Raw genomic sequence first — 16,899 nt, forward strand, 5'->3', positions numbered from 1 at the left:
GCCGTCTGCATAGGCATGAATCAAGTTCACCCGGTTCACTGGAGGTGAATTAGGATTGAGACATGAATACAAAAAGCAACAGATATATCATAAGATACTTAACCAAAGCACAAGAAATATTTGAACATTGCTATGGTCCTGTTGACACAAGAAAATGCCTTTGTGCTCTACTGAATCCATGCTATTCTGTAATTAGAGGCAGAATTGAAAGCCATAGATTTACAAGATCAGTATCTGATGTTCTTGGTCCTGTTGAGCTGCTATTTTATTGGCGTTGCCCAGCAAAATATTTATCTTTTGGGGGAAAAAAGAGTTATTTCTTGTGTAAAATACTGAACTTCTTTGAGATGGGGTCTGTGTTTGGAAATAACTAGGTAGGTAAAGAGACGGAACACTCTGAAATACCTGACTTAAAAGGAGGTTACACAAGTAGACTGTAAACTGGAATCTGGGTGTGCTTCTCACATTCACACTTATTTTCTGTTTAAATCAATAGCAAGTCACATAGGTATTCACCTGTGTCCTGTAGATATGCACAAGCAAAACAGCTTGAGAAGTATTTTTCCTGTTCCACACTGACAGCTGCATGTGAGAGAAGACTTTAACAGTGTCCTCTTCAAGTTCATGGCCTTTAAATGCTTGCTGTGAATATCAAAGGTAGGACAGCAGTTGTACACTTTGTAATGAGAATTGTTACCTAGAACACTTTTCGACTCTAAATACTTTATCGTATTCAATAACAACCAATGGTTATTTTCACTTTACTCTCTGAAAAGCTAAAGCAAAGACAGGCTCTGTAATTTCCTCTCTGAGGCTGCCTTGGAGCTACATGTTGGTGTAAAGGATAAATTTCATTCTTGGAAGCAGAAGTCTGCATTAATACATTTTATATTTCAGCTTATATTTCAGCTGGGGATTAAATAAAATTAAAAATCGCTTGAATGCTACTTTGGCTGGAACTGAATAACTCTTTGTTCAATTTTTCCATTTATGACAAAACAGATAGGATTACTAATGAAGCTTCCACAATTGTTTGGCAACACTTACAAAAGATATTGCATATGAAGACATTCTAGGATCAGTAGGCAAAGAAGAATGGCTAGACTAATTTAAGTGGTTTATAGTGTTGAAACACCTTGTAAGGTATGAGAATCTCCAATGGGCAAAGGAGTGAAGGAGGTTATTCTTGGGCATACTCACTTCCCGTTCCTACCAAATCATGGTTAAAAATCTGTCAATTCAAGCTTGAAAAGTCTGGAATATAACCAAAAACACAGGAGATGAATACTTCAACTTTGAAAAAATCCTTTACTCAAGAGAGGAAGCTCATGGTCATACTTAATAAGAAAGAATACAATTTAAAAATGTGGCTAGTAAGTCTCAACTCTGCATTTTTCACAGAATATATAGGAGAGAGTTGATTTGGAGTGGGAAAGAGGTAAAAGAATTGCCCTGGCAATAATTTTACATCTTTTTGTCCCCCAGTAACAAGTTAGGTAGATGACCTAATGAATAAAAACAAAGATGGTTTATGTAGACACCACGGTACCTCTGTGAATTCAAGACTGGCAAGCCTTTGGCCAGGAGCTGTGAGTGATGTTTGAACCTGGTGAAGGATCACTTTTGATAAAGAAGGGCTCATGTTCAGAAAAGATGGGAAGAACTTGGACAGAAACCTGCCTTCTGGACAGAAAGCCATGTGAAATAGGGGAATAATTTCTACCTTCTTTATTCTCCAATAAGTGTTAAATAGTGTAACATGAAATTATTGCCTGTGTGGCAGCTTCTTAGTATTAGAAGTTCATTTACTCCTTTCCCTTCTCAGCTTCTTTCTCTATCATAAGTTTGCTTTCAGATGAGGAAATGATCTAAACTATACCAAATGTTACACTGGGAACAGTTCACACTATCATGTTCCAGATAGGAGAAACCCTGATTGTAATTTCAGGAGGAATCTTGGTACTACTATGCCCTCAAAACCCATGGGACTGTCAAAGTCAAACCCATGTGGAGTGTGAAAATTTTGAGATAGCAGAGAGGTTTTGTTCTGGTATACAAAAGATGACAGCGTGAAACCAAATAGGAAAAATTAGCAATAAATTAGTTAGTCCAAGTATCTTTGATCTTTTTTTCATTATGGCTGTGTGTTATATCAGGCCCTTGTACATACTACCAGTTAAAGACAGGCCCTTTCTCAGAACATTACAGAGGTGGCTCTGAGTAACCCTGTGTAATAATCTGTCTTCTGTCTCTTGTTACTGCCAGCAGAATGAACCAGGAGACAGATTAGTATTCAAAGAATAATGTTTGGTGGTTTGGGTTTCTTTAGATACTGTGCCCAAAATGCATATTAAGTCATATATTGAGATGACAGTTTTTGCCACCTAGGTCTAGAAGGGAGGAATTTTTCTGATGTCTTTTCATGTCTGATAATTGCTGTCCATTATATAGGTAAGAAAACACACCAGAAATTGTGATTCTTGCCAACATCTCAGGAAGTTAAGCATTATTGGTGGTAATTATGCTTCTGGCAACAGGTTAAGTCAGATGTTCAGAAGCAGCTGCTGTCGACCTGTTGGCAAATTTAGTTTCTTCATGGTATGGTGCAGTTTTTCTTGGCATCCTTCCAGGGAGGAAGGGCATAAGATTGAGGGGAAATGAGACTGAATGTAAATTGCAACAATATGCTTTGGTGATAGAAAGGTCTCTCAGCAGTGGATAATGAATCTTGAAAATGGTAATGGCATTGCAGAGGGCAGAAAAACACCTCATGGGCATCATTAATTAGCGATTTCTGCTCATTCAAAATCACTTTCAGGAGTGGCATATGGATCTGTTTCAAATAGTCTAGCTCTGGATGGTGGGAATATGACCTAGAGGCTTTTCTTTCATCACAGGTACTCAAAATTCAGGGACCTAAGATTTCTTTCTTTGCTACTAAGTGTTGTTGTGGAAATGAAATGAAAAGTTATAGTGGAAGGTCACAGGTACTTCACCACAGGTGCAGAGGAGTGGAAAGGTACAATAAGCTTGGGTCTAACATTTCTTGAACCCTCACACTCTTCTGTAGTTCGTGATTCTCCTTCAGAAACAGCCCAGAGAAGCCATCTGCTGATTGTGGGAGCAGTTGCAATGATGATCACTTGTTATCACAGTGAGGATTTTATTAATTTCCCATAGATAAGTAAGCCATGCAGGGAAGTGTTTTGAAGGGGCTTTATTGCTCTGTTCTCTCCAATGGATTCAGAAGTGAGTTTTAAAAGCTTGTGTTTATGAATAGCAAAATGTAATGAGGTTTTGTTTTCTTTGCATTTCATACTATGACTGAAAATGTTCTGAATGGGATGGTTTTGCTCAAAAGGCCATATTGTCTTAATCATACATTTGCACAGATACTTCAGTCTCTAGAGCAGAGTCCATTTGTGTTTGGTCATTGCTGAGAAGGGTAAACAATTCAGTCTGTCAGTGAAAGGCATCTTTCCTGCGGGGTCTAGGAAAATTGAGAAGCACACACCAAAGGGAAAAGAAAAGGAATAAAGGTTTTTATATGTTTTTACATATATAAAACAAAAGTGGACAAGCTTTACGTATTGTGCAATACTGTAACTGAATTCAATATAATTTTGCTTTATGCACATCTGAGATTTACTTAATTAAATTGTCAACATTGCTAAACGCAAAACACTTGATGCCTTCAGAAGACAAATATTGACTACAGTTGTAAGTCATCATGACCAAGACCGATTTCTGATTTCTCGCCATGGGAGTTTTAAGTTCCAGTCCCCAGAACCTCAGGTGTTAAGATCTTGTTTGCACGAAGTCAGACATTTGCACTCTAAGCACCTTTGAATGAGATCCCAGGTTCAGCCCTTGGTATTTATGTGCATGTTTGCACATGAATGGGCTTACATAAACTGGCATTTTTGTGCTTCATTGCTTCACTTTTCTTAGGTAAATGCTTATGAAAAAAATATGCGTGCTTCTGGGAAGAGCCCCTTAAGAACTTTTTATCAGGGCTAAACTATTCCAGGGATCCTTGGGGGATGATTGAGTTCGTTTGCCTGTGGTTTGCTGTCCTTCAAACAACAATTGCTAAAGGGCAAGCTTTGTAGAAAAATAAGGTCATTTCCCCCACTGTTTACTGGAGAGGCATAGAGTTTGTGGGTTTTTTTAACCCAGTGTTGCACAGTTGTTTTAATGAAGAAACATATGGTGTAGCTGCCCTGGTCTAGATGTTCTTTTCTGCTTACTCATCCCAAAGGGCTTAGTGTCTTGCTTTTTTTTTTTTTTTACTGAAAGTATAAACACTGTCTAACCATTGGGGAGACTTTGTTCCTGATCAGATCTGCTGATGTTAGTGTTTCCTGGAAGAATGAGTAAGAACACTTTAGCAGCAAAAAAGTGTTTTTATATTGAGGAAAGATTGTAGATGAAACTATACACAAGGTATTGCTGTGTGTTTCCCTGGCATAAGTATGAAGAGTGGATGGGTGAGGACATGTTATGAAAACTCCAGGAATAAACAAGATAACATTGTGATGTTCCTTTATTGTTCTTGGTGTTAAACGATATTGCTCTATTTCATAATGTATTTGTGTTGTTCTCTTCCCCAAAAACTAACTAATTTTGGGCTGTGTAAACTTTTTCAGGTCCAAAATTTCACCTGAAATATATGGGAGGAGAGGGGGAACCTGTCTTCCCTCCCCCTCCCAGTTATAATCACTAAAGCATATTACTCCATGTATTTCCCACTGCGCAAGTATTCTGCCTTTAAGCATGTTGTTTTAGATCTAAAGCAATTGAGGGAGGAGATGGTAATCTGGGAGTTTTGGTGTTTATTTTTCTTTTGTTTCCAAGTGTGTACCCTTCATGATGTTCTGTAGCATTTCTTGACAATTTCTCTGCAGAAAATATTGAAAAAAAAAAGTGAAATAAAATTTTAAATTTATTTAACAGCCATAGCTGAAAACCCTAGAGTAGTACAGTATCTCTTGTTTCTTGCTTTTGTAAGGTGGATAACAATTCAGGATGGTTTTAAGGTTGACGTTCTATGTTTAAATCAGTGAAACAGTCTTTCAGTCTTTCATGCCTTTTGATTAAATTCTGAAGTCTCTGTGCTGAGGTCAGACTGCACTATCTGAGGACATGGAAGGGAAAAACAAATGAGATTGGAAGGGTTAAGCATGAATAATAACCATAACAATGTGACTTTTGCTGCTGGTGAGTTGTTGACTGTCATTTGTTCTGCAAATGATTTTGCTTGTCCAAGCTATGTAGGGTTGTTAGTTTTGAAATGGAATTGAGGCACTGTTATTTAGTTTTGCTCACTTTGTGCAGCTGGACTTCCTTCAGAAAGATACCGTGGTTCCTCCAGAGTATTTAAAAAACTGCAAGAACAGCAGCTGGGCTGGGAGATGGTGAAGGAACATCTGCAAGACTGGGATTCTAGATTAAATTCAGCATTTTGACTTGCCTGGGGCAATGGGCAGGGTGTCTGCTGGCTGCCTTGGACCTCCTCGTTGTGTCCAGGGTGGTCAGTGCATCAAGCTGTAGTTTGTGTGGTTTAAATTAATATTATTAGCATTAACTGATGCTCAGGCACTCAGCCCTGCCACTCTTTATGGTTAGGATTTGGGAGCTTGGCTGTAAGCAATTGCTTAGCTACAGTGACACGAGTGCTGCAGACAGAAAGGCCGTCCATCAACCAGGGAGAGTGTGCTGCCCTGGAAATGCAGGGGGAAGAGGGTGAAGTGTGGTGCTTTCTCTCCAGTTAGCAAATGCTCTAGTCAGCAGACTTCTGGATTATTTAGTGTGAAATGCTGGTTTTGTAGATGCAAGGGAAGATGGGCTGGGCATGAAGAGGTAACCAAAAATTGCCTGAGGGATTCATATGTAATGCTGATGTAATGCATTGCTGAGCCAAAAAGAAGTGCACACCAGTACCGTGAAAGCATTACTGGTGAGTGGTAAGTGCTTAGAGGTGGAGGTTGATTTAAATACCTCCTCTACATTGTCATCCTGTGACTAAAATTCCTCTTTCTTGCTCAGTCTAATATATATCTATGGAAATCTATAAAGCCACCAATGCCTTCAAGGTGCCATTCTTGGAGGTACCAGCATGGAGAGAAAAATCCCTGCACCAGAGATCTTCAAATCTGAAGGGACCAGTGAGGCAAGGAAGACAGGGTCCCCAGCCCCATCATCCTTCCACACCTTGGGTGCCTCCCAGTGTGGCTGCAGAGGCTCCGTCCTTCCCACAGTCAGCAGCCATGAACCCGCTCTTCCCCATGCAGCACACGGGCTCAATTTCTGAGTGTAGCCTCCAGATTAAGCTTCAGGATCTTCCTCAGCACCCTCAGAAGGTCTGCAGAGCAGGTGCTAAAATAAAGCAAAAGCTGCTGTTGGAGGTTATTTGGCCTGGTCACCATTTCTCAGACCTGCTGCTATAGCTGATGGTCCTGCCACTTGCCCTGGTGACCTTGGGTGCACTTGTGGCCATGGAGAGGGAAAGTGATCCCCTGTGTCATTCTGGGGACAGGGCTCTCTAAGAAGGGGTGCAATGTTGTGGTAGGGGTGCTGTTCACTTCTCCACTCTCTCCATGCTGCTTTTTGGCTCTCTCTGCCGTGCCCGCCATCCCTTCCGTGCCAGCGCGTGCCGGTCCCCCCTGGCCGGAGCGGTGCCCAGCTGGGCCGTGCAGCTGGGCTGGTGGGGGCAGGATGTGGGGGCAGCCCCCGTGCCAGCTGCGCCCTCACACAGGAAGGTCTCCACAGGCTGCTCCCACATCTGCTGGAGAGGTGACGTGTGTGCCACTTCACCCGTGGCGTGTGGCTCGCTGCCCTTACAGCTGCGCCAGAGCCGTGGGGCTCTGTCCTGTCCTCCCCCCGTGCCCCCCTGGGAGGATGAGCGTGCCTGGGGATGCTCACGAGGTGGTGACTATCTCCTGCTCTGCTCAGTGTGGGAACAGCATCTGGCAGCACAGAAGGGACATTCTTCAGGTTGGTAAAACACAGATTGTGCCAAAAACCAGAGAGAAGTTAGGAGTTGTAGTAAGATGGTAGAGGCTGCACTCCCTTGCCTTGAGGAGTGCCATCATCCTTTTCCATTGCTCTTCCTGTGTCTCTGATGGCTCTAAACGATATTACATCCTCCAGATTTAAAGTTGCTTGAGTGTGCGTTGCCGTGTCTCCTGCTCTTCAGCCCCATACTCAATGAGCTTCCCTTGCAGTGCTCCCAGCAACATGACTGGTATCTTTTCAGCAGAAGGTAATTTATCTTAGGGGAGTATTTCTTATACGGTCTTCAATTAACATCTGACATCAGCACTGCTGAAAGAAAATGCATCCCACCTATTTGCAGCAGGTATAATGGGGCTTCGTAAGTAGCACAATTTGGGAATAACCCAACTCCTTAATTAATGCTCTTTTTCTATGCCAAACCCAAGCTGCTCAGGCAGTTTTATTCTTTTCCCATGTCTGGGAGGCAGTACAGTGTTTAAAGACTTAAGTAAAGCCTCATGTTGACTTTTAATGACACCTGTGTCTTGAGGCTGGTGTTGGGGGAGCACTGTCTGTCATTAGTCAGGCATCTTGTTCAAGCTTCCTAACTAGTTCGTTGACAAAAAAAATACCACTGTTTTGGAAGAAATCTGACACCTTTTTGCTATATTTCTTTAACAGATTAGTTTGCTTTTCTTCAGCTCCTGTGCAAAGGGAGTCTGCCACCCTAGAACTGAGCTCCTGTTTGAAATAACTAGCATATACCTATCAAGTATTCATGAAAGGATTCAGGCTTTTTGTTTGCTCTTTAATTATTCCTAATTAAACATCAGAGAATAATTTGAAATAGTTGAAAGCTAAAATTATTTTTCTGCACAGAATTCTTCAGATCTGTCAGCTCTCAGTTACCTTCCTGCCAAGGTATTGCTAATGAGAGCTCAAGTTTGTTTCCTATGAAGGTGGAAAACAAAAACACTTTCAAATATCTGGTAGCTCTGGGTGGTTGTAGGCTCTGGCAAATGGTCATGCACACATGCTGTGGTGGTAGCAGCCATCAGACTGGTGCTGTAACCCACCATGGACTCTGCCCCAGTCCTTCCACATTTGTTTCTGCAGCCAAGCTCCAGCTGATATGGAGTATGCCTCTAGGTGATAGGCGTTTTTGTTCCAGGAGTGGGAAGGAGCAGGAGGTGAAAAGCCTTTTTTGTCTTCTCGCCAGTGGTGTTCCTCCTTTCCCCAAGGAATGTGCTGGAGGTTAACTTAGGCAGAGACCATAGAGAGTGGTGTTGGCTCCTGCTGTGCAATTGTAAATCTGTCTTCTGACATCTTCATCCCTTCTCTATGGACTGGCTGGGGACAGGAGGATTAATAATTCATACCACTTAATTCCCTAAAGCCACATTGATGTTTTTGGTGATCTGTGAAGGTCTTAAAGCTTCTTTTATAGCCTGGGATGTATTGTAGCAGGAGAGCATTTCTATGTTCGACTTACAGTTTTAGGAGGGAGTGGATTGCCTGGATTTTGTCTATAGATACTTTGTGCTTTGAATGGGACCATAGTCAGATGTAAACCATGGCACTTGCTGCTTATGCTGTCATCAAGCTACAGGCTAAAAAGAGAAACTTGTCCCCTCTCCATTTCCATGCCCCTTTACAGGTGTATCCAGATTCTTTTGGAGAACTCTGAACCACAGTTGAACCATATATATTCATCCTGAGCAGGTCTAGTGACACTTGCAGTAAGGTTGGTGGAATGCTCTGTGATCCTCTAACTCTGCAATGTACTTGTCACTTGCTCAGCATGTGGGTGGGGCAGCTCCTCAGGCATTTAGAGAGTCAGAAACAAGCCTTGCTTGTATGTGATGTTAAAGAAAAAAAATAACCCAACTTCAGAATGAACAAGAACAGAATAAACAGAATAAACAAGATAGTTTAGATTGCGATTTCAAATTTATCAGTGTTGTTGGAGGGTAGACAGTATTGGCTTTTGTGGTGTTGTCCTGTAACTGAGTGTATTCTCTTCTAAGTCTCTTGGTGCATCTCTGTTCCCACTGATACATGACAAAAAGCTCTGAAGAGCACTGGGGGGTTTGTATTGCAGCCTGGAATGAATCTCCAAGTAGGAATTTCCATTCCTCACCTCTGGCTCCTGTCTCATGCACTGGGTTATCTGTGTATATGTGGTTGATGGTTTAGGTGAGTCAAGGAACCAGGAAGCTCCCATTCCCCAGGCAGGTCCTAGACATGTTGTACACAGGCACGGGGGAATCGATGACTCCACGTGGGAGTGTGCTCAGCACAAATTCCCTGCTGCTTGCAGACAGGCATTTGCTCACTGGACCGTCCTAAGCCCCCGCTTTGGAACATATAGAGCATACTTGTGACCCTACCAAAGCAGTTAATAAGATTTTACTTTCATTTAAGCATGCTCACAAAGTGGAAAGCACTGTGACTCCCTTACAGGAACATACGGCCTGAGCTCCTCTAAATTACAGTGGATGTTGTACTGAGATGGTTTTCTGCCGTAAGGCTTTAGCAGAAAAATTTTGCAATGCCTTTTCTTTTTTGCTATTACTTGCAAACAGGAAATGAATAAGCAAAGAAAGACCATTATAACTGTGGTTTCAGAAGCTGTTCAGTTTGAAACAAAGGGATTTCTTCACATTCAACCTCATTAGTCTGATTAGTGGCCTTGGAAAATGAAGCATGAAAATGAAACATGACATGGACATGAATTGATTATACTAAAATCTACACAAACTGCTGCTTGGAAATGAAAGGATGACAGACATCTTCTCTGAGCTGTTTAAAAAGTTAAGTTTTCAAAGTAGCTCATTTTTTTAGAGCATGTAAATTGCATTTTGTAGCTCTTAATAGGAGACACTAAGAAGCTGAAAAATCCAAATGAGCCTGTCAGGTGATTTTTTTGGTTGGTTGGTTGGTTGTGTTTTTTAAAATAGAGCAGAGAAACATGAAGATGTAATAAGTTATCAGTAGAAAGATATGTTAGGCAGGAATAGGTTATAACTACATGGAAATTCATAACAGGCTACTAGTTGTTTCCATTTAAGAATCTGAGAGAATACTCAGCATTATTTTCAGAAAGGCTTTGTTTCCTGCTGAGTTCTGCCTTCAAATTCACTCTGTCCCATTGCCTTGGTTATTGTAAAAATACCTGTTTGTTTGGATCTTGATGGGAGATCCTGAAGGGGCATGATTTTACTCTTTCAACATTAGTTCAGTTACTGACACTGTGTGATACAGGTACAGCAGTCTCCTGTTCCTAGTGTTGCTGTACAGCTACAACATATTATCTTGAAAACTGGGGTTTGAATGTGTAGTTTGTTTAACAGAGATTAGTTGTACAAACCCCTTCCTCTTTGGGTATGAACTGATTTATTTCTGCATGTGTCTTGTACTGTCAAAACTAGGTCTGTCCAACTGCAGTGTTAGTGATGCACGTGACTATGTGACTGTCCATGTCCTTTTTCTTCAGTAGCTCACTTGAAAAAAAAAAAAAGAAGTAATTTTAATGTATGTCTTGGTGTATTTAGAAGAAATATTTTGAAATTCTGCTTTCAAAGATTAGTCACAAAAGTACAGTTAAGATCCCAGAATTCCTTTTGTAATTGTGGGGTCTGCATTTCCAGTAAGAGCATCTGGAGGAGGATTTCTGAATGCTCTTGGGCATTGTGGAAAAGTGACCTGGAGGTGCTCTCTCAGGAGAAAAATTTGGCATCTTGGTAGCAAGGAAAGGAAGGGTGTGGCTGGGAGTTTCCTGCCAATAGGAGGAATCACTGTGAAATATTGTGAGTAAGCACAAGTGTGCTTGGGGGGGACCCTGTCATGCTGCTTTCAGCCCTAGCAAGTTGCTGCCATTATGGTTTGGCTCATTGGGAAGAACAGAATAAGATATTGGTGTAGGAGGTGTGCTAAGGTGCCCTTTGGACAGTGAAGCTTGGGGGTTTAGTGTGGAAATAGAATGCATGGGGTTTGGAAATCTTCCTGGAAATTCCTTTAGGAAATTTACTGTTAGGCAACTTTTGCCATGAATGATGTTCCTCTGTAATGCATAGCCACAAAGTATTTCCATGACCCATGGAAGTAATGCATTGCCAGGCTTATTTACCCCCTTGCTCCATATGCAAGTGAACTGTGCATTACCTACTGTAAACCTAAGTAGATGGGTGTTGTAGAGGTGACCTATGTTGGAGACAGCACGTGGAATGTGCAGCTTCTTCAGCTGCTGCACTTCTGGCCCACGACTCGAGGAGCAGCAGTGTGTGCTGGGTACAGCCACTGTGTGCCATGCAGCATGCTGGGTGCTCCCATGCCAGATCAGGAGTGCCTGTGGACAGCACGAGCTCCTGCCATAGGCTGCAGAAGACCCATTTTTCAGGGTCTTGTGGATGGTGGCATCTTAGCAACCACTTTGTACCATAGATTTTGTAGGCACATGGAATTAATTTCCTAGGAATGAGTCAGGACATGATTTTGCCTGTAAGAATCAAAATACTCCTTGAGATGTTTCCATGGGAAGGGGGGAAGAAAGAGGATCACTTCTTTGAGCAGGTTTTGGGACAAGTGTTATGAGTATGGCCATGATGGCAATCTGCCATCCAGAGGCACCTGTTGTGGCTCTTAAATGCTGGGCACAGGCACTTTTCACTGTTTATTATTTTTAGTGTAGGTTTGTGGAATTTGTGCAATTTAGCTAAGTGTGTGTGTTTCTAATACAAACCTCAGTGCAAACAAACCCTGCCCAGCAGGGACTGTTGCAGAAAGAAGAATGAGAGTACTGTTGACTTGAATATTTTCTGTTCCCTGCATTTCCATTGAGTTCCAGATATTTCATGGGTTCCTGCTTCCTCTGCTGGTTAACCAGACAAATATTTTAGTGACTAAGATTATTTCTTTATTTTGAATGAGGGGAGGAGAACGTTTAGGGGGAATTTGAAGAAGTCCCTCTAAAAATGAAAGTAGAAGTTAAAATGTTTATTAAGTATATTAAGATACAGTTGATGGTTAAAATAGCCAGGTTTATGTCCACTTTTCAGAGTGCTTGGGTGACTACTGTGGATCTGGGGAAGGCAAAAAGGGGTGCTGGATAAAAGCAAACCCACCATGTAGTTGCTCAAGGTCATTAAACAATCTCTTCTGCAGAAGAGAGGTTTTAAGAGAAAAGAGGGAAGTTCACCACAAATTATTCAGTGTTGGCGTCACTTTTATCTTTGAGATTTCTGTGGTGATCAGAATGGCTCTGAAATAATCATGCTGTGCACTCCAAAAACTGACTAAAGATTAAAATGAAAGTTGTGAACAGCAACCTGTGTTAGAAGGTGTCAATATGTTAAATATGTCAACTGTTAGTTGAGCAAGGCACAGGAAAACTCATCATAATGTTGGCAGCTGAAGTTAAAGTAAAGAAGAGCGGTCTGATTTCCCAGTAAACTTCCACTGGTTTGATTTCTGTGAACTCCAGTGCGTTCTGGGGGCTGCAGTTAAGGACAGCACTATCTGTGTTAGCAGTAAAGCGATAGACACAATTAGTATTGCCTGCTCTTCCAGGAAAAAAAGCCAATGGATGTCATGCGACAGATCTAAAAATGGATGGTGACGGCACCCATTTTATGCTTCGTTTAATCCAGTGTAATACTGTTGTGGGCTGCTGTGTGGAGGAGGGGCTGAACTAAAGTAATATGTATTTGTATTGATCATAAGGCCCATTGTATGAGGCAACTTTTGTGGTTTGCCACTTAGAAGTTTGTGCAACTTCTGCTACAAAATAATGCCAGGGAGCTATGTGCTTTGGTCTGGGGTTTTGACAGTTGTGGGTTTTTTGCACTTGTGCTTTCCTCTCCTATCTCAAATTTGGTGTTTACCAACATCTTGAGAAAAGGAGAGCAAGACTTTAAGGCTGCTGGGCTTGTTTGATGTTCTTTTCCCACTTAACATAAAATATAATTCAGTTGCATCAATAGATGTACCTGGGAAAATACATTCCTGCCAATGTCTTTAAAAAGAGCTTTGTTCTGGAAAATTCTGCTGAATTGGCATTGTAATCACTTTCCTGTCATTCTCTCCAGTGGACATAAAAGCAGGTTTTAGCTTGCTTGTGTGAGTCTTAACCTTTGATTTTTCCAATTTACAGGTTACAACTAGACAGAGAGAGATCCCCATGGACCACTCTCCTCTGGGGCACCTCAGGGATCTCCAAATTCTGGGCAGCCAGATTCTGGAGTGAGTGCATAAGGATTGCTCAGGGCTTGAAAATACTGATGAATAAGTTTGACTTTGGAAATCAAACCCTTTGTGAGCTTGTTGGTGTCTGTCAAGTGCATAGCAGCATTTGGCATCAGTCTAACAAGTGTGTGCACCTCTCTCTGTCTCAGGCTTAATTCTTATCCTGAACAAGCAAGTATTTGTATGGGAGGAAGGTTTGGGGAGCCACAAACATGGATTCTCTTCCCACTAGTGTTAGTTCTGTGGTGCTGATAGGACTAAAAGAGTAAACCCATCCTACTCCTCTTATGGCTGGGAAATTGTTCTGGCTTTACAGATCAGAATTCAGGCATCTGGGGAACTTGCTCAGCTCTGCTGCCATTTCCAAAACTGAGGGATAAATCATGTGCACATCTGAAATTTGTTGGTATTTTTCTTGAAGCACTGTGTCAAGGGGCTAATAAAAGAGACACTATATTTTCTGTGAGCCGGCAGAACCCATACCCCACCACTGTTTGCTTGAACAACAAATGGAAACAGGCTGAGAAGAATGTCTGAAATGACTCATGGGTAGCATTGCAGCTCTTGGGAGGATGCACTAACTTCTTGTAAGTTGGAGCATTAAATCTGCTTTCATGCCAGTGAAAGGATTGTGATCTGTTATGCCCCGTGGTTAGAGTGGGAATAGGGTTTGGACATTTTAACATGAGCTCAACCCAAGAACCAGAGAAGCTGAGGTTTGGGTGGAAATGGCTGGGAGTCTGGCTGACCATCGTATCTAACAGGCATCCGAGGCAAGGACATGATGAGAAAGAACCCACTCTGCAAGTCCCAAAATCCTTGCTGAAAACTGCTGCCTGCAATGAGGGCTGTGTAGAGATGGGACAGATTGGAGAAGGTTTTTCAGGAGGGGAAGGTGAGCTGGGCAAGGGGAAGGCAGCATGAGGCAGAAATTGGATTGCTGAAACCATAGACCTTTACATGAACTGGGGACTAGTGGAAGGAATGCATTGGGGTTAGAGGAAAGGATAGGATTCAAGACTAAGCAAGTGTCTGCAGTGCTTGCGGCAGCTAAGAAACACATTCAGCTGTTGAGAGACTAGAGGATATTTGATGTTTGATGGATAAACAAGCCATCAAGATGGTGGTGCTGTGCTGCTGTGTTTTATCTAGAACCTTTGGTCCTGGAACTATGCACTGGAGGGGTACACCAATAAGCCTGGAGGAGGCAATGCTTGAGGTAGTTTTCTTCTGGTTTGCCTTTGCCAGTGCTGTGGTGAGACAGCTTCAGTCCCTAGAGCTAGTGCTAGTCCTTCAAAGATCAACAGACAGATCTCAAATATTAAAATATGCCTGGTGTGACAAAGTCACTCTGGTTTCTGGTGCTGGTGCCTTTGAGGATCTAGCTTGCCAGTTTTCTTTTCAAGTGAGACGTTTGGGGATGGTTTTGTTTTTTCTTTTTTTCTTTTTTTTTTTTTTCTTTTTTTTTTTTTTTTAATTAAGCTAAAAGGAGTTGGGTTTTTTGAGATGCAACCCAAGTGGTGAAGTTAAGATGCAGGAATTGCCACATCAGATAGTATCCAAGGTGTGACAAAGCTGCTACCTCCAGCATGTCAAGAGCTAGTGTTGGTTGGCTTGCAGGTAGTCCTTGCAAGCCAGGCTCATGAATTTGTTGCTGTTCCCAATGAGATATTATAACCACATTCCTAACTGGAAGGCATGACTGAAGACAATTAAGTAACTCCTTGATTACAGGAGTTTAGGACTTCTTCAAGGAAAATGTTCCATGTGAGACCTGTGGCACATCACAAGCTTGCAAAACTTCAGGCTGGCTTTCAGTCAAATAACAACAACAAAACGTAGCTAAGGTGTTTCTCACTTGTAAAAAATTTTGTTTAGTCAAATATATTTTTAATGCAAACACTCAAAACTGGGCTATGTCCCAGTTACTGGAGCCTTCCCATGGTGTTTTTGTTGTGTCAGTTAACTAAAGAAACACCAATGAACTGAGCCTGGAGCAGCAAGAATCCACGCTTGCCTCCCCTGTGGGCAAGGGTGGGCTCAGATGCAGCCCCAGGAAACCAAAAGGCAGCCTTTGTGCTGTGGGTTGGTTTGTGCTAAGGGAGGACAGGGATGTGTGACAGACCTTGTCCTAATAAAATATTGTTAAGGACTTGCTTTTTTCCTTAGAAATTATTTCTTTCTCCCTTGGGAAGCCTATAATTAGGAGTTGGAGGGGAAATTAAAAATAAGCTGTTTATTTAGATGTAGAAGAATATTTCCTGTTCTCCACTGTAGCTCTTTAAAAAAATGAAGAATATATACAAAAATATAAACACACACACACACATATGTACGTGGCATATCTGTGAATAGCTTTATAAAGCTCCTCAGGTAGAAGTGACAGATGAAATCTTTATCACCTAGAATTACAGCATCTGTGCATTAGTTTTCTTTGTGCTCTGCCTGTTGCTCCAAGTGAGTGTGATGAATCACGTAGTGTCTGCAGATCTCAGTATGGCTTAGGAGCCCGTGTCTCCAGTGAAAAGACAATTAGACTTTGTTATCCAAGTTTACTGGTCTTTCTCGTGTTTTTATTAATAATCACATGTTGAGAATTTCCTATTGTATTTTTTTTATAAGTATTTCTTTGATAAACATCATGAATCTTACCTGAGTGAATTCTGTGTTCTAGGAAAAATGGTTGCTTGATCATTTTAAAAAGATGATAGACTTGATAATCAGGCAGAGGCGGAGACCAGCCCAAGCCATAAGAGCCTGGCAAAGCAGGCCAATTTTTCAGCAGAATGTAATGAATGTTGAACAACATCTTTGGGATCAGTGCTGTGCTGTTAGAGATACAAAGTCTGATGCCAAGAAATGGTGCTTTTAGGCAGTGAAAGATGATGTATGCTGAATTTTAAGCACTTCTGCTGGCCTACTGGGGAGAAAAAAAATTAAAAAGCCACCATAAATCCCTGTTCAGCAGAACAAAACTCAGCTATTAATTCATAGGTTGCATCGTGTTTCTGACCAGGGTCTTTGGGGTATGTAAATTGTACTGTCAGAGTTTAGCTGTCCAGAATGTTCATATATGTAAGGAAAAACTGTTAAAACTCACTAACATGAGAAGCGTTTAGCTGTAGAGGGGGAAAGAAAAAAGGCAGCTCAAGGCACTACCAGTATATTCCTTCAGCTATTTGAACATCGGAATGGTGAATGCAGGACCCTTTTGAGTGTGTGAGCAATCAGCTGTTTGGACACCCCAAAAAATAATGCCTGTTAATTTATATTAAAAATTAGTTATTGCACTCTTCAAAAGATAGAAGTTGATCTTAACAGGTTAATATCTATTTCAGAGATTGTTTTTTTTTTTTTCTTCCAATACTCAGTTGGATTAAGATCTGCTGTGCTGAGTTAGTCCTGGGGACACTTAGACAAAGGGCATACTTTAAAAAGGAGAGTTTTGTATAGTTCATGTTAATTACAACAGATTTAGAGGAAAGGATTTGATTTCTACCCCTACGGAGTGTCCAGTCTAAGAAAGAAGGTAATGATAGCCCATTTTTGCAGGCTCTTGACAAGAACTGATGCTGCTTGAGCAGCTCACTGCCGTCTGTGTGGGCACTGCATGTTTCAAAGGCAGCTGTCAGAAGGGTCAAACATTAACAGCTTCCACAC

At 41.6% G+C, this 16,899-nt stretch overlaps 1 long non-coding RNA gene across 3 annotated transcripts in view; it reads left to right on the forward strand.

Moving 5' to 3' along the window:
• LOC115494503 (uncharacterized) overlaps nt 1–16,899 on the forward strand; it is a 94,086-nt gene that overhangs the window by 20,809 nt on the left and 56,378 nt on the right. The gene's annotated exons all lie outside the window — the stretch shown is intronic.

The sequence above is a fragment of the Taeniopygia guttata genome, chromosome 3 (assembly GCF_048771995.1).
Source record: "Taeniopygia guttata chromosome 3, bTaeGut7.mat, whole genome shotgun sequence".
NCBI classification, from domain to species: Eukaryota; Metazoa; Chordata; class Aves; order Passeriformes; family Estrildidae; genus Taeniopygia; species Taeniopygia guttata.